Source organism: Ovis aries, chromosome 17 (genome assembly GCF_016772045.2).
Source record: "Ovis aries strain OAR_USU_Benz2616 breed Rambouillet chromosome 17, ARS-UI_Ramb_v3.0, whole genome shotgun sequence".
In the NCBI taxonomy this organism is placed as follows: domain Eukaryota; kingdom Metazoa; phylum Chordata; class Mammalia; order Artiodactyla; family Bovidae; genus Ovis; species Ovis aries.
In genome coordinates, this window is record NC_056070.1 from 17,034,141 (window position 1) to 17,058,638 (window position 24,498).

Consider the following 24,498-nt stretch of genomic DNA (forward strand, 5'->3'; position numbering starts at 1 on the left):
GTCTCCTGCACTGGCAAGCAGGTTCTTTACCACTAGCACCACCTGGGAAGCCACTACTCACCTCATTCCCCACCTGATTTTTTGTCTGAATTATGTTCCTGTTCTATGATTGGATTCTGTATATCTCTTAACCTGCACCAGGTCTCAAGTGGGGTAACTGTGTTTTTAGAGGCTGTGACAGTTTTGCAAGATGAGGTAGAGATGCTTAGAGGCAGGTGTGAAGACTTTCATTGAAGAGGAAAGCAATCTCTTCTTCCTAGATTTGTTATTTTTTGAACACAGGTCAATGTCAAGTTTTATAAGCTCTTGTCCTTCCCACAAACTCTGTTCAACTGACAACATGGGTTGTCTCATCTACACATCAAAGCACAGATCGTAAACTGTTTACTGGAAGAAGGAAATGGTAGTTTTTCAGAACTTGCTTGTAGAGAATCTCCAGTAGGACGGAATTAGAATAAACTGCTCATATTCCCCAAACATCAGGGAATGCCAGCTATCCCCAATCATGACGTGAGAGCAGTTAATGAGATTAGGAGAGGGTAGCTACTGCTCAGTTAGGCCTGGCTTCAAGATTTCAATAGGCACAAGCTGTCTTTTTAAAATTCAGATATCCTCTCTTGGTCAACTTCTCATTCATTATACACTGATGACTTTTCAGTGATGTTCCCTTAATTTTAGAAGGCAATACTCTGTTCTGACTCCATTTTTTCCTTAGCATTAGAAGGGCCTATGTTCTTCTCAAAACTAAATTATTGCCATGCTGCTGATTACTATAATTTCTTGCCCCCAGCCAGATTTGCAGGGTTCAAAAAATGTGCTACAGCAATGTAAATGTCCATGGAGAGAGGAAAGAATAAAGATGTGATTACACACACACACACACACACACACACACACACACACACACACACACACACTGATCTATTACTCAGTTCAGTTCAGTTGCTCAGTTATGTCCGACTTTTTGCAACCCCATGGATAGTAGCACACCAAGCTTCCCTCTCCATCACCAACTCCCAGAGCTTGCTCAAACTCATGTCCATCAAGTCAGTGATGCCATCCAACCATCTCATTCTCTACAGTCCCCTTCTCCTCCTGCCTTCAATCTTTCCCAGACTGTATTACCCCAGGAGGAGTTGGGGAGATAAATTTGGAGTTTGAGATTAACATATATACACTATTAAACATAAAATAAAAAAAACAAGGACCTACTATGGCATAGCACAGGGAAATATATTCAATATCTTATAATGGAAAATAATCTGAAAAGGAATATGTGTGTGTGTGTGTGTGTGTGTGTGTGTGTGTGTGTGTGTGTAACTGGATCACTTTGCTGTACCCTTGAAACTAACACAACATTGTAAATTAACTGTGCATGTGTGCTAAGTCACTTCAGTCATGTCCTACTCTTTACAGCCCTATAGACTGTAGACCGGAGAAGGCAGTGGCACCCCATCCCAGTGCTCTTGCCCGGAAAATCCCATGGACAGAGAAGCCTGATGGGCTGCAGTCCATGGGGTCGCTAAGAGTCAGCACGACCGAGCAGCTTCACTTTCACTTTCACTTTCATGCATTGGAGAAAGAAATGGCAACCCACTCCAGTGTTCTTACCTGGAGAATCCCAGGGACGGGGGAACCTGGTGGGCTGCCGTCTATGGGGTTGCACAGAGTCGGATGTGACTGAAGCGACTTAGCAGCAGCAGCAGCAGACTGTAGACCGCCAGGCTCCTCTGTCCATGAGATTCTCCAGGCAAGAATACTGAAGTAGGTTGCCATGCCCTCCTCCAGGGGATCTTCCTGACCCAGGAATCAAACCTAAGTCTCTTATGTCTCATGCACAAAGACCACTAAATTCTTTTTACCTACAGTCTTAAAAGGACAATAAAACAAACACAAAGTCAGTAACGGTCACACAAAATGCCACTGTTAATTACATACCAAGATTTATTTAAACATTCCTCTTAAGATATCTTTGTATGTGTTAGTCACTTGGTCGTGTCCAGCCATCTCATCCTCTGTCGTCCCCTTCTCCTCCTGCCCCCAATCCCTCCCAGCATCAAGATCTTTTCCAATGAGTCAATTCTTCACATGAGGTGGCCAAAGTATTGGAGTTTCAGCCTCAGCATCAGTCCTTCCAATGAACACCCAGGACTGATCTCCTTTAGGATGGACTGGTTGGATCTCCTTGCAGTCCAAGGGACTCGCAAAAGTCTTCTCCAGCACCACAGTTCAAAAGCATCAATTCTTCGGTGCTCAGCTTTCTTCACAGTCCAACTCTCACATCCATACATGACTACTGGAAAAACCATAGCCTTGACTAGACAGACCTCTGTTGGCAAAGTAATGTCTCTGCTTTTCAATATGCTATCTAGGTTGGTCATAACTTTCCTTCCAAGGAGTAAGCGTCTTTTAATTTCATGGCTGCAGTCACCATCTGCAGTGATTTTGGAGCCCAAAAAAATAAAGTCTGACACTGTTTCCCCATCTATTTCCCATGAAGTGATGGGACCAGATGCCATGATCTTCGTTTTCTGAATGTTGAGCTTTAAGCCAACTTTTTCACTCTCCTCTTTCACTTTCATCAAGAGGCTTTTTAGTTCCTCTTCACTTTCTGCCATAAGGGTGGTGTCATCTGCATATCTGAAGTTATTGACATTTCTCCCGGCAATCTTGATTCCAGCTTGTGCTTCTTCCAGCCCAGCATTTCTCATGATGTACTCTGCATATAAGTTAAATAAGCAGGGTGACAATATGTGTCCTTAGGCAGTTTCAAATGTCTCCTTTAAAACTTGCTAACATAGTTAAGTGGAACAGACACATACATATAGACTCTGAGTGAGAAAAGTCATGAACAGACACGCCACAAAAGAGGAAATGCAACAGATGAGTGGAAAAATGATCAGCCTCCAAGAAATGCAGCTTAAAACAATAATAAAATTTCATTTTCCTGCTCATCAAAATGACAAAGTTTTTTTTTTTTATTCATGATCAATTTGTAATTGTTGTCCTCACACTTTTTAGCATATTTTTTTCCCACTTGGCAGTTTATCTTCTGAAACATGACTTTGTCTTTTTCAAGCACATCTGGCTACCTGAAGAAATCTCCTACCTGCTAGAATTAAAGATTTTACATTTATTCAGATATACATGGAGGGGATTTTCTCCTTTTTCATCCTCTCCTTGTGGGAGGATACAAGTCTACCTCATGTGGGGGCCCTGCCTCATTCTAAAAATTAAATAAATGAAAGAAGGGAATTCTCTACAAGACAAAGGAAAACACTTCAGAATTCAGCTACAGTATGGTAAGTCTTACCAGGAGGAATCTGAATCTCGAAAGATCCTTTCCCTTCATTCCTTTATTATCTGCTTGTGACTTTGAACCCATGCCCACTAGGGTTAATAAAAGCTACAAAAACTCCTGAGTAACAGGAATTCTTGAGCTTTTCTTACAGCCTGTTAAAAGCCCCTCTGCACACCCTCGGCCTGCACTGAGCTGTAATTGCTTTGTTGCCACTGCATGCCCTCCAAGGCTCCTGTCTCCAAAACAATAAGATGTTTGCTTGAGTTGTTTTCCAGGATTTTGGAGTCAGCTGTGTCTAGTGATTTGGAGCTGGCCAACACTGGTTGGGACCACTGACCGTAAAACTGGACCAACTCAGGTGTCCCATGAATGACCTTTTGATTCCAGAGGGTCAAAAACTCCACCCTCAAACCTGCTAAGCACCCCCATTTATGACCATCCATCCCATGAAGAAGCAGGTAATTCAGATATGCCTGTATAGTATACTAATTACCTCACTTTTCCCATTATCTTTCCCCATGCTTAAGACCACCCTGCTTCTTCTTCTTCTTCTTTTTTTTTTTTTTTTTTGGACTCTCTGGGCCTTCTTTGTGCAGGCTTCTCTAGCTGTGGTGCGTGGCTTTAGTTGCCCCGAGGTATTTGGAATCTTACTTCCCTGACCAGGGATCGAACCTTTGTCTCCAGCATCAGAAGGTGGGTTCTTAACCATTGCACCACCAGGGAAGTCCCCCACCCAGCTTCTTTATCCCATAAACATCTCAAGCCCCTTGCCTGCATCTGAGACTTGCCCTCCCATCTTCCCGCTTGGCTGCCTTTTGAATAAGCCCTTCCTTTGCTGTAAACCTTGGCATCTTGGCATTTTGAGTTGCTGCACACTGGGCAAACGAACCTGGTTTGATAACAACTTGACACTACTTCCAAGGGAGAACCAGATGCCTTGGGGGATGAAAATGAAGGGCACCCCAGGCCAAAGAGGAAGAAGCAGAATTGAGATTTTGAGGGTAAACAGAGAACAGATGAGGAAACAAGAGTGGACGATGCTTTACCTCCTTCTAAAGTGGACTCTGTAGACTAAAGCTGCTCCAGGAGAGAGGCAGAAAGCTGATAGGATTTGTTGGTTCTGTTTTTTCTTTCCCCATCATCCTCTGGATATATTCGCGTATGAACCTAGTTCGATAACGAAGTGAAACTGTAACACGCTCCCCACCCATTACAGTGGTAAGGGTCCAGCTAAAGAATTATGCTTAATTCAAAATCATTAAGCTTGAAGAGCACAATGAACAAGACAAGTGAGAACAAAGTTAAACCACAATAGTGAGGTCAGCCAGAAGAGCTTCACTTCCCTTAATCACTTCCTATTATCTACAAGGCTTAGGGAAAAAATAGCAGCATTAAACTTCCTGAGCTGCTTGGGGAATGCAATTGTTGCTTCCCAGCATCTCCTCATTCTTTGGGGGATGAAGGGTAAGGGCTGCTGATTCTGTTCTAATTAGACAAAACTCACTCCAAATCACCAGGCAACCCCAGACTCTCATTCCCCCGCCTGCTCAGTCTGGAAAGAGTCAAGGAGACAGAGAGAAAACCAGGCAACTGTGGGACAGACTGCATGGAAGAAAGAACGAGGAGGAGAAGATGAGAGCAACACATCCATCATTGACCAATTTTCCATTTACTACTCACATCCCATTTCTTAGCCCGAAGAACAGATTACGTCTAATTCCCTTTGGGGAAACCAATAGTCACAGCCAAGAGCATCACTGGTTTTCTCGGCATCTCTACTCCTTTGTGAAAATCTCCTAAACTAAAATGCCTAAAAAGGAAGCCTGGACCTGGAGAGACTCAGTTCATCCATTCAACCAGTATTTATTGAGCGCCAACCATGGACTAGGCACTGTTCTAGGCTTTGGGGTCAGAGCAGAGAAAAAATAAAGATCCCCACCCTGTGGAAGTCAAATTTAAGCAGAGGGGAGATAGACAGCAGAGAGTAAGGTGCTAGTGGTAAAGAACCCACCTGCCAGTGCAGGAGACAAGAGTCACAGTTTCAATCCCCGGGTCAGGAAGATCCCCTGGAGCAGGGCAGGGCAACCCACCCCAGTATGCTTGCCTGGAGAATCCCATGGACAGAGGAGCCTGGCGGGCTATGGTCCATGGGGTCACAAAGAGTCAGACATGACTGAACTGACTTAGCGCAAAGAGAGTAAGTAAATTACAAGGACAGTCTGACCTTTGCATCTGCAGCTTTTGCCAAACGTCTCTCCATTTGCGGATTCTGGATAATCATCCTTGCTGTTAACACGATTCTTGGGGAGATCAAACAGTTTGTGCAACTTGGAAGTGCTTTTAAACATTTATTTTAGATACAAATGTAAAGACGTTATTGATACAAGGCAAGCGATTAAAAGGTCCTGTGAGGACTTCTCTAGTGGTCCAGTGGCTAAGACTCCACATGCCCAATGCAGGGGGCCCAGGTCTGATCCCTGGTCAGGAAACTAGATCCCACATGCTGTAGCTAAGAGCCTGCATGCCACAACTAAAAATCCTGCATGATGCAATGAAGACCCAGCACAACCAAATGAATTTTTTTTAAAAAAATGGTCTGGGACACGCCCCCCCTCCCCCGCCACTTCCTACGTCTAAATGTGGCTCTTCATAGCACCAGCTTTTTGTGAAGGAACCTGTGACTTTTCACCAGTGGGCAGCAGCTTCAGGGTGAAGACAAGCCCAGGTCGGGGGAGACCTCTGCAAGGGCAGGGCCCCCACTTCGCTATGAGGCATGGTCTGCACAAACGGAACCATATTAGGAGAACTGAGCCAACCACAGTCAGAGAAACAAAAGGGGCTCTAACTACTAAACAAAGGTACATGTTTCATATGTTACCGCTGCTTTTGTGTGTTAGAAACTGAAGCAGCTGATAATTGAAATGACAGGTCCAGGAAGATGGCGCCTGCCTTGCTTAGCGAGTGTCTTGAATTATTCTTGGTAATCACCCAACTGGTAGGAAATTCTCCTGCTCTGTGTCCTGTGCCTCGTGGGTGGCGCTTAAGGAGTTCTCCGAACTGACAGGGAGTCTTTGCTCCAAACACAGCAAAGGAAGAAGCTAGCTTGCAGATGTCCATAAATCATCTATGACCAGGCACCATGGTTTCAAACTCTTACTCACGTTAATCCTACGAGCTTTTATACTTTCAGATGACATGGAAGTCAAGTGGGTTATTTTTAAGACGATAGATTCCTGGAGGAATATACAAAACCTGTCATTCAACAAGAGAAAAGGGATTTTGTTTAGTGCCCTGACTGGGGCAAATGAAATCATGGGGCTGCCTCTAGTGTTTTCAAAGGAAGGTCATCAATTTCAAGTGAATACGGACTTCCCTGGTAGCACACTGTAAGAGAATCCACCTGCCAATGCAGAGGTGGACACGGTTTTGATCCCTGGTCTGGGAAGATCCCACACGCCTCAGAACAACTAAGTCCACATGTCACAACTTCTGAAAGCTGTGCGCCCTAGGGTCCTTGAGCCTGCATGCTGCAACTCCTGAAGCCTGCCCAGCTAGAGCCTTTGCTCTGCAACAAGAGAAGCTACAAAAATGAGAAGCCCCCGCACGGCAGCCAGAGAGTAACTCCTGCTCTTTGCAACTAGAGAAAGCCCACAAGCAGCAACAAAGACCTAGCACAGCCAAAACATAAGTTTTTTTTTTTAAATGGATTTCTAAAGTTCAAGGGAACACCAAAACACAGTGTTGAAGCGGAAGAGAAATCAGAAAAGGCAGAGTTTGGGGGGTCACCTAGCAGGAGGGATGGGCCAGGCCCACTTTGCCGTGTGGTGTTTTAAGAGTGGCGGCTGGTAGGTTTAACAGTTTAATGCCTGCTGCTGTTTCAGCAACAGGGAAGGTGAACTGCTTATCCCATGCCCGGCCTTCAGATGAGGAAGTCAGACAGCAAAGAAGACATCTAGGTCACAGACGCACAGAGCCAGCCCTCTGCATGCACTCTACACAGGTCCCAAGGCACCAGCAAGGAGCAGCATTGCCCGCAGCCAATGGTGTCTTAGCAAACTTCTCTCTGAGAGACATTCACCAACACCCGCATTACAGCCTGAGCTTTCTCAGAATACTTTTTCTTCCTGCTGGCTGCATGTGGGTCGATTTTCTCCATTAAATCAGAGAGAGGGAAGTCTGTCCCTTTTTCTAGCTCAACAACTTGGTTGATAAGTTCTGGATAAAATGACATTTTAGAAACGAATGACTCATGAACAACACTCACTGGTAGTATCATATTCCTCTGCACAGAAAAGAGAATACAGGCTTGATGGCAGGAAGGAGATCTGGGTTTGGGTAGCATCTGTTTCATTAGCAGCTGGTCCTTGAACGCAATACTCAAGTGTTAGTTCCTTCTTTCACAGACCATAGTCCATACCTTCTGGTGGGAAGGAAATCCATTAAGAAGTTAGGTCAATGTGCTCTGTGAGCGTAAGAGCATCACAAAAAAAAAAAAAAAAAGTATATTTATTAGTAAGAGCAGGGAAGGATGCTTAGAAATTGGGGACAGCAACCCCTGAGAAGTTCATGCAATTAAAGATACACAGATAACGCACACCTAGCTAATTCAAGGTGTGGAAACAGCTTTCCTAATTAGGCCAAGTATCTATTGGAGAATCCTGGAAATGCTTTCATCTTTCAGTAACTTTATCTTTGGAAGGACATCCAGGAGATAAACCATATGCATCTTCACAGTCTTTTCTCAGAAGAGCAAATTTACAGAGGCTTCTGGAAACTTTGTTGATATCTAACAAGACTGTGCCATGTGAAATCTCCAAGTCACCAGGTTAAACTGGAAAAAGAACAGTAAACAGTCTCTTTAGTGATGAAGTGGCTTGAGATTGGGAGTAAACTGATAGGCATTTAGGATACTTTACTTTGGTGATCTGCTATTTTTTAAAGATTCTTTTTGATGTGAACCATTTTTTTAAGTCTTTATTGAACTTGTTGCAATATTGTTTCTGCTTTTGTGTGTGTGTTTTGGTTCTTTTGGCCTGGAGGCATGTGGGATCTTAACTCCCTGACCAGGATGGAACCTGCACCCTCTACATTGGAGGGTGAAGTCTTTACCACTGGACCACCAGGGACGTTCCTCGGTGATTTGATTTAACACATTTATTTGGTGCATTCCCTTCCACTTGGGTGGGGCTTCTTGCTCCCTCCCCTCAAGTCTTTCTGGGAAAGAGGGAAACCTCCCCAAACAAATACCTTATGCCACTACCAGACATCTGTGATTTCCTTCTCTTCTGCTTTGGCTCTCTTCCACAATTTTGCTGGCAAACCCAAACATGGATGCCTCTCCTCTGTCACCAGGGGTGGCTGTACAAGTTAACACTGCGCCTGCAGAGACCTGCTTTAAAGCAGCACCACCAAAGTGCCTTCATCTGCCACCCTCTGTCACCCCGATCCCCCGAGGAGACCTGCCTTGGATTCCCAATGCCCTACCTGTGTCTGAAAACCATTCTTTGAATTTTCACTCATCGTCCCTTCCACGTGAGCTTCCCAGGTGGTGCTAGTGGTAAAGATCCCATCTACAAATGCGGGAGACATAAGAGACGCAAGTTCAGCCCCTGGATCAGGAAGATCCCCTGGAGGAGGAAATGGCCGCCCACTCCAGTATTCTTGCCTGGAGAATCCCATGGACAGAGGAGCCTGGCGGGCCACAGCCCATAGGGTCGCAAAGAGTTGAACACAACTGAATGAGCACATACACACACTTCTATCTGGCACAACTTTAGCAGGAGAAAGAAACTCTCAGAATAGAGCCAGTACTGTCCTCCAAATTCTCATCCCCATACTTCTATCCTGATTGATTTATCACACCTTCTGACCTGCTATGACACCAAAGAGTTGTTTCCATCACTGCTCCATGATCAGCTCACCTTAATGCAGTTTTGTGTTTCACTATGAAGCTTTCATTAAGTGACAGTTGTTGTAAACATTTAGTCACTCTTTCATCAAGAGCATCCCATACCTGGGACATTTCGCCAGCAGCCTGATGTGGAGTGTGGGTTACCAGAGCCGGTGGTGAGCAGCAGAGGAAGCATCAGCTTGGGTTCCAGCAAAACTGGGACAACTGCAGCAGGACTGTACGATTTCCATTATTTGTAGGATTTTCTTTTATTTATTTTTTTCTTTTACTTTATTTTACTTTACAATACTGTATTGGTTTTGCCGTACATCAACATGAATCTGCCTCGGGTGTACACGTGTTCCCAATCCTGAACCCCCTCCCACTTCCCTCCCCATACCATCTCCCTGGGTCATCCCAGTGCACCAGCCCCAAGCATCCTGTATCCTGCATCGCACCTAGACTGGCAATTCATTTCTTATATGATATTATACTTGTTTCAATGCCATTTTTCCAAATCATCCCACCCTCTCCCTCTCCCACAGAGTCCAAAAGACTGTTCTTTATATCTGTGTCTCTTTTCTTTTAAATTTTCTTCTCCTGGTGCTGAAATATGAACCATGCCCATGAGCCTCAGTTCACTGATGTTCTGAAAATAGTTGTTTGCACTTAGCTGATTCCAATTTCCTCTCTTTCCCCAATCAAAAATGCTAAGTTCTGTAAATCAGGCTGATTAAATACCCCTGGTGGCAGAATGACACTCTGAACGATGTGAGTAAAGTCTTTCGTGACAATTTCAAGCTCGTATGGCTTCTTCATAAATTATTTTAACTGGAGGGTAACTGCCGCACAGTGTTATGGTTTCTGCCGCGCATCAGCTTGAATCAGCCACAGGCGAGCACATGTCCTCTCCCCCTTGAACCTACCTTGCCCTTCTCATCCCATCCCACCCCTCTACGTTCCCACAGGGCGCGAGGTTGAGCTCTCTGCGTTGTTCAGCAAATTCCCACTGGCTCTTTATTTTATACATGGTAATGTATGCGTGTCAGTGCCTCTCTCTCTCAATCCTTCCCCTGTAGTGTCCTGGGTCTGTTCTCCATGTCTGCATCTCTACTGTCAAGCACATATTTCATTACGACCAAATGACAAGGTAAGTGTTAGGGAGAGGCGCTCACATAAGGAAATATCTCACGGACCCTATAGCCCATCCCATCACATCCAGATGTCTGAAGGATATTGAGTGTGTAACAGAAGCTATGTTCATCGCTCACTGGACGTTTGCCAAGCACCCCCCCATCACATCCCATGCTGCTCATCTGCAGTAGGAAGGCTCTGTGGGAGCCATCTTTGCCCAAGGAAATGCTGGCTCTGCCACCTTCCAGAAGAACTGGTTACTGTCAAGGAGACGGGAGGCATACCCAGAAGATGAATTAGCACGAAGTTTTAGCCTCTCTGTTGTGTCAGACTGTATGCAACCGCATGGACTGTAGCCCGCCAAGATCCTCTGTCCATGGAATTCTCCAGGGAAGAATACTGGAATGGGGTGCCGTTCCCTTCTCCAGGAATTAGCACAAAAGAGTTGCCTAGTTCCCACTTTCTCCTTGGACATGTTGCTATCCCCTGCAGTCACGAGGATGCTCAGCGCCAGTTCTGCCTGTTTCCAATGCTACCATCTCCTCAATGGCAGGGACAAGGTTTATTTTGTTTTGCTTTTTTAAAATTTTTATTTTATCTTGGAGTACAGTTGATTAACAATGTTGTGTTAATTTCCGGTATACAGCAAAGTGATTCAGTTATACATATACATGTATCCTTTTTCAAATTCTTCTCCCATTTAGGAGGTTAGAAAATATTGAGCAATTTCCTGTGCTATACAGCAGGGGACAAGGGTTTTGTTCAATTTTGTGCTCTGTCATCTTCCACTTAGCAGCAACCTTCAGGTTGCCTCTCTCCTAAAGGGGTGTTATTATTATTGTTAGCTGAAACGATGCTCTCAGTTCCCCAGTTTTATTAATTATTGGTGAAACTGGGGTTCTGTGAGATAGAGGAGTTGGCCCAAAGTTAAATGGTTGGAAATGGTAAAGAACAGATTTGCAACCCTCTCCTGATATGTGATGTCTTCTCTATCTCTCCCCACCATGAACATCAATATTATATGCCACGTGACGCCCTGTACAGATCCGTCTCATCAAGGAGATGTTCTGCTGGTGATAGCAGACAGCGGTGACCACTGCTGTTTCCTTATTGCTTATAGCCCCTACAGATTTTCTATATATTCCAGGTAGAGGTTGACAATACAATAGAAGGAGATCACTGACAGGTCAGAGGACCAGTTTAGACAGGTTGTTTCAAGAGCCAGCTGTGTGGATGTGCAAACGCAGATGTCTAATAAGCACTTCTCGGAGAAGGCAATGGCACCCCACTCCAGTGCTCTAGCCTGGAAAATCCCATGGACGGAGGAGCCTGGTGGGCTGCAGTCCATGGGGTCTCGAAGAGTCGAACACGACTGAGCGACTTCACTTTCACTTTTCACTTGCATGCATTGGAGAAGGAAATAGCAACCCACTCCTGTGTTCTTGCCTGGAGAATCCCAGGGACGGCGGAGTCTGTGGGGTCACACAGAGTCGGACACGACTGAAGTGACTTAGCAATAAGCACTTGGAAATTTTAAGTGGAATTCTAGTCAAAACTTGTGTATGGGTGTAGAAAATGTATGAGAATGAGTACAATGACTTGAGTAGAATAAGAAAAAGAAAGAACGAATGGTTAAGTTCTCAGGGACTATGAAAAAATTTTTGATGGAAGAGGACAGGAAAATAAGAGTTAAAGGAATTGAAAAATTGCAGTCAGAGATATAGACAAATACAGAGGCACATAAACCTAAGGAAAATACCAGCACTGTGACGGGAGCAAAGGGGAATAGTTGCTGAATTTTATTGTTGAACTATTTTTATGTAATTGTGTATAAAATATCAGTTTTTAAATTCTTACCTGTTCTCAACCAAGGAATTTATAATTCTCACATAGCATTCTTTTCCAAAGTGTTTCATAGGTCTATGCTACTGCTGCTGCTAAGTCACCTCAGTCGTGTCCGACTCTGTGCGACCCCATAGACGGCAGCCCACCAGGCTCCCCTGTCACCTAGGATTCTCCAGGCAAGAACACTGGAGTGGGTTGCCATTTCCTTCTCCAGTGCATGAAAGTGAAATGTAAAAGTGAAGACGCTCAGTCATGTCCGACTCCTAGCGACCCCATGGACTGCAGCCCACCAGGCTCCTCCGTCCATGGGATTTTCCGGGCAAGAGTACTGGAGTGGGGTGCTGTTTCCTTCTCCGTCATAGGTCTATAGGTCATAGCTTTTCTTTACTAATCAGATTTTGGTTTATTCTCTCAGTAACACCTCTCAAGTGTCTGTGATGGAAGTAAACTAGAAAAATGTTCTTTGCTTTGAAGACAGTTGTGGTTAGAAGATATTATTTTCAGCAATTAAGGGATATCTGATTTTGAACTATGACTACGTTAGAGTCATGCTGTCTAATGCACACAACCACGTCCAAGCATTTAGGAAAGCAACTAGCCACGATGCGTCAGAGGAGGAGCTGCTTGGCTGGAGGAGGAAAGGCAAGGACAGGATGGCCTCTCAGCAGCCTGGGCGGGACAGCTGGGGCTCTGCAGCAAGCAAGGCACTCCTGGCCCAGGCCTGCTTCTCTGGCTAGAGGCCCAGAGGGCAGGGGCCCGCAAGGGAACTGCTGGGGGCAGCTGTCAGCTACAGAAGAGCCCACCAGCTGAGTTTGGGGTCACTGGGGTCTAGAAAGAGACTCCAGCCAGGCTGCAGTTCTGAGGCTCCTTCAAAAGCTGTCTCCAGCCTCCCAAAGAGAGGTGCCTTATGCTCTTAGCAGGAAGTCTTCCCATCTGTCCATCTCCTTGTAAAAATCAACAGCCTGGATCTGAATGGCATCTCTCCCTTTTGACCTTTTCCCATTTAGGGAGCTTAGCTTATTTGTTTTCTAGTCTCATTAGAAAAGATTTCTAAGAAGCCTGTTCCATAAGGCCTCTGTTTATTACTCAATCCAGCAGGTGGTGAAGCTCTGTGTCTAAAATCCAATGTCTTACCCTCTTCTCTTTCCCCAACTGTGACAGCTAATTTTATGGGTCAACTTGGCTGGGCCATGGTGCCCAGATATTTGGTCAAATGTAACTCTGGATATTTCTGTCAGGGTGACTTTTTGGGTTTGTTTTACTTTTTGTTTTGTTGTTTTGGAGTTCTGTTATTATCAATTTTTTAAATGAGATTAACATTTAAATCCATAGAACCTGAATAAAGCAGATTATCCTGCTTTGTGTAGGTGGGCCTCAACAGATCAGCTGAAGGCCTCAACAAAACAAAGACTGACCTCCCCAGAGCAAGAAAGAATTCTGCTAGCAGACTGTCTTTGAACTTGGACTGGAACTCTTCCTTGAGACTCCAACCTGCCAGCCTCCCCTTAGAAGGATTTTGGTCCCTCCAAGCCCCACAATTGTATAAGCCAATTCCTCAAGATCCATCTCTGTTTCCTCTTCTCTCATATATAGATTTAGATAGATGAAAACAGATCCTGTTGGTTCTGTCTCTCTGTAAAACCCTGAATAATCCCCCATCTTTCCCTGTTCCAAATGTTCCTTTTCTAGTTATATGAGGCTTAGAAAATCACCATTCATGTCTAACTTAGGGCAATAATTAAAAAAAAAAAAAAGAACATTAAAATAGGCATACACAAAAAAAGTGGGATGCCTTGTAAGATAAAGGGAGGAATCCTTTTCTTTTTCAATTTAAAAAGAAATTAGTCTTCAATTTTTTGACTGTGCCATATGGCATGTGGGAACTTGATCTTAGTACCAAAATGTGGATTTCTTAGTGCATAGATACATAAAGCCTCACCATAGTAGAACCAGTCCTTAAGAATGGAAGTAACTGAATAAAAATATTACCAACCCTTCTAAGATGGCTTTTCCTTCATAACCAATTTAGGCTTAAAAATGAGCAACCATAGAAAACTACCCAAAGAGAGATCTTCTTGGAACTTCCCTGGAGGTCCAGTGATGACTCCACGCTCCCCGTGCAGGGGGCCTGGGTTAGATCCCTGGTCAGGGAACTAGGTCCCACAGGCGGCAACTAAGAGTTCACACGTCGAAACTAAGATCTGGTGCAGCCAAATATAGAAATATATTTTTTAATTACTAAAAATTATTTTTAGAAGAGAGAGAGATTGAAATAGAGAGATAGAGCCCGGAAGATCTTCAGGAGCATCCTAATAGGTTCCACACCTGCCTGTCCAAACTTGAAGAGTCATGTTAAGGGCTCTGGCCCCAACCCTCAACCCGCAGTTCAGTCTCCCTTCATCAGGTGACCTGCCCTACAGGATTCTTCCTCAGGCTGGCTTCATTCTCTGACTCCTGACAATAAAAGCCTCATGCTCTTTCTTTCTGGCCTTCTGACTGCAAGCCCTGACTTTTCCTCAGGTCAGTTTGAAGTTTTGGTCACTAGTTCTTTCCTCTATAGCTCTGAAGAAGGGATAGCTACCTCCTTGCTGACAGATGGCAGCTGGAAGCTTCTAGGACTCAGATTTAGTTTTCATACCTTTCCTTCAACTTTAAGAATTTAGGTTCACATCTTGTGGAGAGTTCACTGGGGAAAAAATGTGGCTCTGGGTGCTGGGGAGAGAACGAAGAGGCAAAATAAACGGTATCTGAGGGCAGCTTTAGGAGACGGGATGTCAGCAAAGGCAAGTGGGTCCTTCTCCCGAAACCCTGGGGTGTCTCCAAACCTGGCACACTGCTAACGCTTCCCTAACTTCTTCCAGGGATTCTGAACCAGTGGCATCAGGGGAAACTGAAGGAGGGAGTGAGAAAGGGAGAGACAGACAGACAGACAAGGGATGTTGAAAATGTTTGGCACTGAAAAGACCCTGATGCTGGGAAAGAGTGAGGGCAGGAGGCAAAGGGGACAACAGGGGATGAGATGGCTGGATGGCATCACCGACTCAGTGGACATGGGTTTGGGTGGACTCCAGGAGTTGGTGATGGACAGGGAGGCCTGCCGTGCTGCGGTTCATGTGGTCACAGAGTTGGTCACGACTGAGGGACTGAACTGAACTGAACTGAAATACCAAGGAGAATCAGAAGAGAAAGTTTTATTTTTACCTTTTTCTGATTAATCACCAAGAAATAAACTCTACCTTATCTGTCAAGACAGAAAATGATTGAAGGAGAGTGAGGATTGTGTGACATTTCCATGCAAACGTCAGCATGAACAAAAGCTCCCGTGGATGGACCAGGAGAAAACGAGGCAGGTGAACGGGTGTGGTTGAAATGGCATGGTCATATAAAGTATACTGAAGAGTAGTTTTAGAAACAGGTATTTTCTATAGCGGTGATTTTTTTTTTTAATTGGGAAAGAGAAGAAACAGAACCGTGACTGTGTTGCCAACCTCTGCAACTGATTCCAGGTAGAATCAGGTCAACCACAGTGGAATCTGTTTTTCTGGTGGGAGATTGATGGAGAGGGCAGCATAGTGCCTCCCTGCCTTCCTTTCCTCTCCTGTGATGTTTGGGGTGTTCTGGATTATATAATAGAAACTGCAGGCTCATCTCATCAGTTGTCAGAGCTGCAAAATTGCTGCTTTGTGGAGCCCTGCTTCAGAGTTAGGACTTTACATTAAAAGCAGGGACTTTGTTCACGGCAACATTATTCACAATTGCCAAAAGGTAGAAACAGCTCAAATGTCCATCAACAAGTGAACAGATAAATAAAACATAGTATATGATACAGGTCATGGGGCTGCAAAGAGTTGGGCATGACTGAGCGCCATAGCACCGCACAACACATATACTGTCAATAGAATGTTATTCAGCCATAAAAAAAAAAAGGAATTCTGACACATGGTACAACGTGGGTGAACTGTGAAAACATTATGTTAAGTGAAATAAGCCAGATAAAATAGGGAAAATGCTGTATGACTCCACTCATATGAAGTCAAAAACTAGGATAGTCAAATTCGTAGAGACAGGAAGTAGAATGATGGTTTCCAGGGAGTGAGGGAGAGAGGGAAAGGGGAGCTATAGTTGAATGGGTATAGATCATCAATTTGGAAAGGTGAAAAAGCTCTGGGGTGATGGCTGAACAGCACTGTAAATGTACTTCATGCCCCTGAACTGTACACTTAAAAATAGCTAACATGGTTAATTTGTGTTATGAATATTTTTCTATAATAATTGAAAAAGAAAACATTTAGAGCTTTACAGTCAGCTTCCCTCGCGTTCAAATTACATCTACCACTCATGAGTGATATTACTTTGACCAAACGTTTTAGGTTAAGTTTCCCTATCTCTAAAATGATGGTAATAATACTCGCCTAAATCCTACTGTATAGTACAGCAAACAATATTCAATAGTCTGTGATAAACCATAATGGAAAAGAATACAAAAAAAGAATGTATACATGTATAATTGAGTCACTTTGCTGGACAGCGGAAACTAACACAACACTATAAACCAACTAAGCGTGTGCTAAGTTGCTTCAGTCGTGGCCGACTCTGTGTGACCCCATGGACTGTAGCCCACCAGGCTCCTCTGTCCATGGAATTCTCCAGGCAAGAACATTGGAGTGAATTGCCATGCCCTCTTCCAGGGGATCTTCCCAACCCAGGGACAAACCGACATCTCTTAAGTCTCCTGCACTGGCAATTAGCAGGCTGGTTCTTTACCAAATACCCGCCTCACGATGTTATTGTAAGGGTAAATAGCACAACACATGAAAAACGCTCATCACAGAGAAATGTTCAACAAATGTTGATTGTTATTAGCTGATGTCTACAGAGGGAAAGAGCTGAAACCTCTAAGAGGAACTGACAAAGCCAGGTTGCAAGGTTCTGCTCTCTTCGGATGAAGTCTTCATAAACCTTGTAAGTAGAGGAGTTTGAATTATGCAAGGGTTCCTTCATCAGCATCCGAGTTATCCCAGGAAGCGGGACAATACAACTCCAAATTAGTAAGGCCTGGACACTTGAGCAGGAAACCAGACACAGGAAAAAAAGCAAATATGTCTTAAAATGCAAATAAGCAGCATCTGCAATGATATAGGACTTCACTGGTGGTTCAGATGGAAAAGAACCCACCTGCAATGCAGGAGAGCCAGGTCTGATCCCTGAGTTGGGAAGATCCCCTGGAGAATGGAATAGCTACCCATTCCAGTATTTTTGCCTAGGAAATCCCATGGATAGAGGATCCTGGTGAGCTACAGTCCATGGGGTTACAAAGAGTCAGACACGACTGAGCGACTAAGCGCTTATGCTTGCATGCAATAATATAAAGTGAATTTATAACCATCTCCATGAAATGGGGAGATCCTGAGAAGTGTCTAGCAAGCCAGAGGAGCTACATGACAGTTAATTGTCCTGTGCCCTTTAATTCAGGCTGTGTTTCATGTCAGCAGTGGACTGTTTAAGTGTGCCCTCCATTGTCCGAGTTTAGAAAATGTGGCGTTTGTAACTTCCCGCAAGGTCAGTTCCTCTGTGCTGGTTTTCCCCTAAGGCCTTTAGGTTACGCAAACAGAAAATTTTTGTCTGTACCATTTTTCAGACCAAGTTTCAGGAAGTTAACTTTTAAGTTTTGGGGAGGGAATGCTGTTCTGTTATTGATTACTACCTAAGTGATTGTTTATTCCCAGTACATGTAACTGCCACCAGTTATGCTGGAGTAACAGGAAACCAGTTTTCTATCTGTATCTTCCTTTGGCAGTATCAATGTCTGACCTTTGGCCTTTTTTAATAGAAATTTTTTTGGCCATGCCACAGAGCATGTGGGCTCTTAGCTCTCTGACCCAGAATCGAATCAGCTCCCCCTGCACTGAAGTGCAGAGCTGACCACTGGACCACCAGGGAAGTCCCTGGCCTTTGTACTGTGCTGATAGCTCTGGGCTCTACCTTTGGTCTTAAATAAACAGTAGCCCTCACTTCACTTACTGGGCTTCCCAGGTGGCACTAGTGGTAGAGAACCCGGCTGCCAATGCAGGAGACATCAGAGACATGGGTTCTATCCCTGGGTCAGGAAGATCCCCTGGAGGAGGGCACAGCGACTCACTCCAGTGTTCTTGCCTGGAAAATTGCATGGGCAGAAGAGCCTGGTGGGCTACAGTCCACAGTGTCACAAAGAATAGAACACGACTGAATGACTCAGCATACACACATGCCACTTTGCTTACCAGCTATACCTGCAGGTAGATGGATATTCTACAACCTCTCAGACATACCACGACCCAAACCTAACCTCCCAGCCTCTTTGCTCATCAGTTCACCTCCTATGACGCCTAGGTCTCCAGTCTTCAGGTGGGAAACCAGGACTTCCACGCACGATTGATGACTGGACAAGAGGTTATTCTGCGGAGGCAGAAAGCAAGTCTGGTGCCCAGAAGGCTGGCTCTATTTCATTCTCATAAAAGCACTGCCCAGGTTGCAATAGGCCTGGAGAACAATTGCAGATATCTTTATCAATGAAGCATGCCTTTTTTGTGGGTCACATCCTGTGGATTGCATGTCCTGGAAATTATACCTTCTTGTTAATTTCCACATCAATATTCTCTGAAAAGCTCTATTCAGGCCTTCAGTACTTCCTGCCCTAGACACAAAATTCTTAATCAAAAGGTATCAAAAGCACCTCTGAAATGAATATAATATTGTAAATCAACCATACTTCATTAAGGAAAATAAACACTTCTAGAGAGTATGAGTCAGTGGGCCTGAGATGGGGCCCTAGGCTCTACAGATAGATGACTGGGATGCACAGTTCTAGTGGAAAATCATCGTTTTCAGCCCTCAATTGTCCTCCCATTCACAGGTGACCATTCGTCTTCACTGTGGAGACGCTGCTGTTCCCATGACCTTCAGGATGGAGTTTAGAATCAGAACAAGACAAAGCCACATACTCTTCCCTCCCAAAGCTCACAGAGGGTGAGAATAATGACACACACAGTTGGAGAAAGTCTTGTTTCAATACTTCAATTGGGAACTTGGGTGACCTTCTCAGTTGGCTAGACCTTTGCTTCTGAAACTCCTCTCCATCCAGCCACCACCATGTTCCATTACTTAGACCACTTCCTCTAGGTGGTAGACCATAACATCTAACTGGTCTTCCTGCCTTCCATTTTTCTTCTTACAGGTTTCCCTGCAAGGCAGCAAGTGAAATCATTCTGGATGTAAATCCTAGCAAGACACTAACCTTGTTAAAAAACAAAAAACAAAAAACAAAAAAACACCCCTAGTGCTTTCCCAGTGCCTTGGGATAAAGTCCATACTCTTACCACACGAGCTGGCCCTTTCCTAATCCTCTTGGTGGCCTTTCTCCCTCTTGTGCTGTAGCTCCAGAACTTGAATCTGTATGAGTTTCAGGGCTCTCATCTCTGCACCTTCAACACACTGTCCCCCATCTAGGACATACTCTTTAGCCTCTCCATCACTCCCTGCATCTTTCATCCTCACCACCACTCAGCTTTTAGTATTGGACCTTAAAAACTTGCCTGCAAGTCCCTCTGGACCTTTCTTTAGAATCAGCCCATTTACCATGTGCTGAGATGGCATCTCTACTTTTCTTATCAATGTATCGTCTTGATGGCTCCTTCAGTGTCTGCCTCCCCCAGTAGATGCAAACTCATTGAGGGCAGGCATCATTTGTAAGTTCATCACCACTCTGTCCCCATGTCTGAGGTTGACCCATGGCTAGAATGTTGCATACATATTTACGAAAATAAAGTCTTTTGAGCAGCAGAGAAGTAAAACATGGTGGTCAGCTCTACAACGTGAAACAATTAAAGTAAGAGTGTGACAGGTATTGGCCTTTACTCTGTGTGAGACATTTTGCTAGGGCTTTACAAAATAAAATAATAAAATGAGTTTTCTGACAATTTAATGGAGGAATTCTATGGGTAAATGAGTAATGACAATCCAATTCTTAAGTGGCTTGAGCGAACGTCAGAAAAAGTGCTTGGAGTCTGAACATCAGCTCTGGAAGAAGCAATGGTCTAAATGTCTAAAACAACAGTTCTTGAAGATTGCTCCAAATTATTCCATAGCCTTCCATTTTAATTCTTAGGGGCTGCCAACATTCCTCCTCCAGTTCCACTATTGTTCAACTGCGTAACTTGAAATAAGCTGTTTAACTTCTCTGTGCTTCAGACTCTTAATTCCTATTAATACACTATAGTATTTAGCACAGTGCTTGCACATAGAAAGGGCTAAAAAAATGTGTCTTCATCATGATTATTACCAAGACTTGCTAGTTACAGTAAGCCTCTAAGTATAATGTTAATAAAAGTCAGTATTTGTAATGAAATTTAGCATAGTCTACAGTATGCTAAGGACTGTAATTCAGTAGACTGGTTGCTAGGTAATAATTGTTAATGTATCAAAGGTACTATTGCCCATACACCCCCACAGGTGTGTATTGGCATTCCTGATGTTTTCAGAAAGCTCGTCTTGTCATCAGTGTTATTCTGAGATGGTTGTATTTTCTATTATGACTATTTTTTGTTCATGTAGCCATCAATTCCCACTAGTTTAGCTTCCTTGGTATCCATATAGTTTATTGTTGGTTATCTAACTAGCTTAGGTTTTGTTAAACAACTGCATCAACTTTTTTTTTTTTTTTTGACTTATAACTTCCCTGTAATTATACTTCAAGATAGACAGGGCACTTCAAGTTTAAATGATTCCATGTCTATTGTAAACACAAATGGATAGACAATCCTTCCACTTCCCCTTTCCCTCTCAATTGCTCCAATAATAACATTTCACTGCTATTACTGGAAAACTAAATTGTTTTACTAGTAGAAAATTAAAATTGAAGTGTGTGACGCAGGTGGGCCAAAGGGTCTCTTATACTTTCTAAATAGAACTTAGTCAAAAATCTTCAAGGTGAGAAACAAATGGTTAAACACACACACACTTAGAACATGTCTAGCACATAGAATGCACTATATAAGTATTACCATTACTATTATTATTATTTAGCAAAAAATTTTTTGAACTGTTTTTTCAATTGAATTATAATTGATTTACCAGAGTTTCATAGTTGATGTAAAAGTTTTGAACTTTAAAAACAGATAAGCAGTGGCACTCTTTCTGGGGTAAGGTCTGAATAATGACCCCAAAGATAACCCAAGTCTCAATCCTTGGAGCTGGTGACTAGTACAGAGAAAAAGTGAGGGTGAAAATGTTAGTCATGTAGTCATGTTGGACTCTTTGCTATCCCATGGACATATCTGTCCGTGGGATTTTCCAGGCCAGAATATTAGAGTGGATTGCATTCCCTTCTCCAGGGGATCTTCCCAACCCAGAGATCAAACCTGGGTCTCCTGCATTGCAGGCAGATTCTTTACCAACTGAGCCCATTATAGAGAAAGGGGGTTTAGTAGATGTGATTAAAGACTTTGCAATGGAGAGATTATCCTGGAACATTCAGGTGGGCTGATTAATCTCCAACGCCCTTCTGAGAGGCAGGCAGAGGAGGGTGTGACAGAGAAGAGAAAGTAGGAGAAGTGAGGATGGCACAAGCAAGATGTGAGGAGGTTAAACTGCTGGCTTTGAAGAACGAGGAAGAGGGCCATGGACCAAGAAATGCCCGCAGCCACCAAAAGCTACAAAAGGCAAGGAAACATATTCCTTCCCCAGAGACACCTTCCCTTGAGCCCAGTAAAACCGATTCTGAACTTCTGGCCTCCAGAACTCTCAGAGAATACATGTGTCAAAGTGTTAAGCCACCGAGTTTGCGATCGTTTGTTACAGCAGCCATAGGAAATGAATGCATGTTGTTTTCTTTCTTTAAATTAAATCTGAAAACATTTTATTGTGTTTTAGCATATCTTACCAGCGACAACCACAAAACTTTTAAAAGTTAATGGAAGCAAAGATTGAGGGAGTGAGAAGAAAATTCAGAAGAGGCCTCAAAATGGAAAAAAGTCTACCTTTTTTTCATTCTCTATAAAGGTCCTAGAAATATTTGGGAGGGAAATCTCAAATTATGGTCACTGCTCTTTGGAGAGTTCAAGATGGAGGGTGCAATTCCGCTTCTTACTCAAGAGGCATGTCCTTGTGTTTCTGAGGTAAGACAAGTTTACATACTATGGAAGAATTTAATAGACTGTATACTTTCTTACTGTGTTTTAAATTTCAGCTTTATTGAGGTATAATTGTCATATAAAATTGTAAGATAGTCCATGGAGTAGGAAAGGGCAGTCCACTCCAGTATTTTTGCCTGAAAAATTCTAAGGACAGAGAAGCCTGGCAGGCTACAGTCCACAGAATCACAAAAAGTCTGACATGATTGAACATCAAAAACACAAACAAACAAGGGCTCACCCTAAATCCAGGTTGATCTCATCTCAAAACCCACAGTTACATGCATAAAGATTGTTTTGCAAGTAATGTCATCCTTGCAAGTTCTAGGGGTTACAACTTGGACATACCTTTGGGGGCCACTATTAAACCTGCAGCAATCTGGGAAGGAAACAAAAAAAAATCTAAGACAGTTCAAGTGTACATTGTGGTGACTTGATATACGTATATGTTGTGAAAGAATACTTCCATCTATTAACTAGCATATCCATCACCTCACTTATTTATCTTTTTTCCCTTTGGTGAGAACATTTCAGTTCTATTCTCTCAACAAATTTCAATTATACGATACAGTTTTATCAACTCTCGCCACCAGGCTTTATATTAGATTCTAAGGCCTTATTCATCTGACAGCTGAAAGTTCATACCTTTTTACCAACTTCTCCCTATTTCCGCCCCCCTGCACCCCTGATAATCACTTTTCTATTTTTCCCATATGTTTTTTTCAATATAAAAGAAATTTATATATACATAGTATTAATATCTTTAAAGTACTATTGCAGCCATGGAATTTGAAAAAAATAAATACATTTATATGTATAACTGAATCACTTTGCTGTATACTTGAAACTAACACAATATTGTAAATCAACTAACTTCAATATAAAATATTTTTACATGTTGTAATCTACCTCAAAAAAATGGTTAAAAATCAAAAAATAATCACCAGTTTATGTCTGATGCAGGATACAGCATGCTTGGGGCTGGTGCACTGGGATGACCCAGAGGGATGTTGTGGGGAGGGAGGTGGGAGGGGGTTCATGTTTAGGATTGCATATACGCCCGTGGTGGATTCATGTCAATGTATGGCAAAACCAATACAGTATTGTAAAGTAAAATAAAGTAAAAATTAAAATTAAAAAAAATAATAATAAAATAAAAAACAATAAAGAGAAAAAAATAGAAAAACAAAAAACCAACGAGTTCCATTGTATCCTGTTATTTAATTTGAACATCACGACACTAGACAGAGCAAATAGTGTACCCATTCTACAGATGGGAAACTCCTTTTTACCGAAAAGAAAAAAGTGCTGTGACTTGCATCAGGGAGGTATTTAGGAGCGTGGCTGGAAGTCAGTTTCTGATGAAACGTGCAAGAGGATCGTGCCCCAAAGCGTGGCTCCTGTCTAGGGAAGAAGAGCACTTAATCTATAGTGAAGAGGAAGAAAGCAGGGGTGCCTGAGCAGGGGCTGAGTCGCCAGAGGCCGATCTTAGACACTTCCATGTCCTGCCGGCTGATGCAAGCGAGGCAAAGCCTACAGGACAGGCATAACATAAAATGGAGATTTTCTACTGCCCAAAGAGCCACCCTACTTCTGGGTCCCCACCTCCCCCACCTGCACCCCAGCATAAAGTGGAACTAGCGTGCGCCTATTCAATATCCCGAGAACGGGTGCTAACATTGATTGGCTGCGCACTGTGTGTCGATACTGGGTGTGACTTTTTCTACTTTGTTCTCAAGGATCAGGCTTCATCATGGCAGTTATTCTCAAATTCAGATCTGGAACTTGAAATCCTGGGTTTGGGAACCGTTAGCATAGAAGGAAAGCATCACACATGAAATCTCTTTTAAGAGGGGAAAGCAGAGGAATTCAATGTCAAATTGCTGCAGAGGAGTGAAGATAACGTTGGGAGAAAGGTTCCCAGTGTATCATAAACCCAGGGAATCCCGAAGAGGAGTTTGGGTTTGAAGTATACAGGCTGCTGTATTTAAAATAGATGATGTGTCTAATGATGACTGATTTGCTGTGCTGTATGGCAGAAACTAATAACACTGTAAAGCAATTTTCCTGCAATTAGGAAATAAATAAGTAAAATAGATAACCTACAAGGACCTACTGTATAGCACAAGGAACTCCGGTGACTATTCTGTAATAACCTAAAC

The 24,498-nt window shown here is 43.3% G+C and overlaps 1 long non-coding RNA gene across 1 annotated transcript; it reads right to left on the bottom strand.

Annotated features, from left to right (window-relative positions):
* Nucleotides 1–1,926: 1,926 nt before the first annotated feature.
* LOC132658061 (uncharacterized) lies at nucleotides 1,927–4,569 on the bottom strand. Its single transcript, XR_009597067.1, has 2 exons — nucleotides 4,348–4,569; nucleotides 1,927–2,719 (listed from the first exon to the last, which is right to left on the bottom strand). It is a non-coding gene; the product is annotated as an uncharacterized LOC132658061 (long non-coding RNA).
* Nucleotides 4,570–24,498: the final 19,929 nt, after the last annotated feature.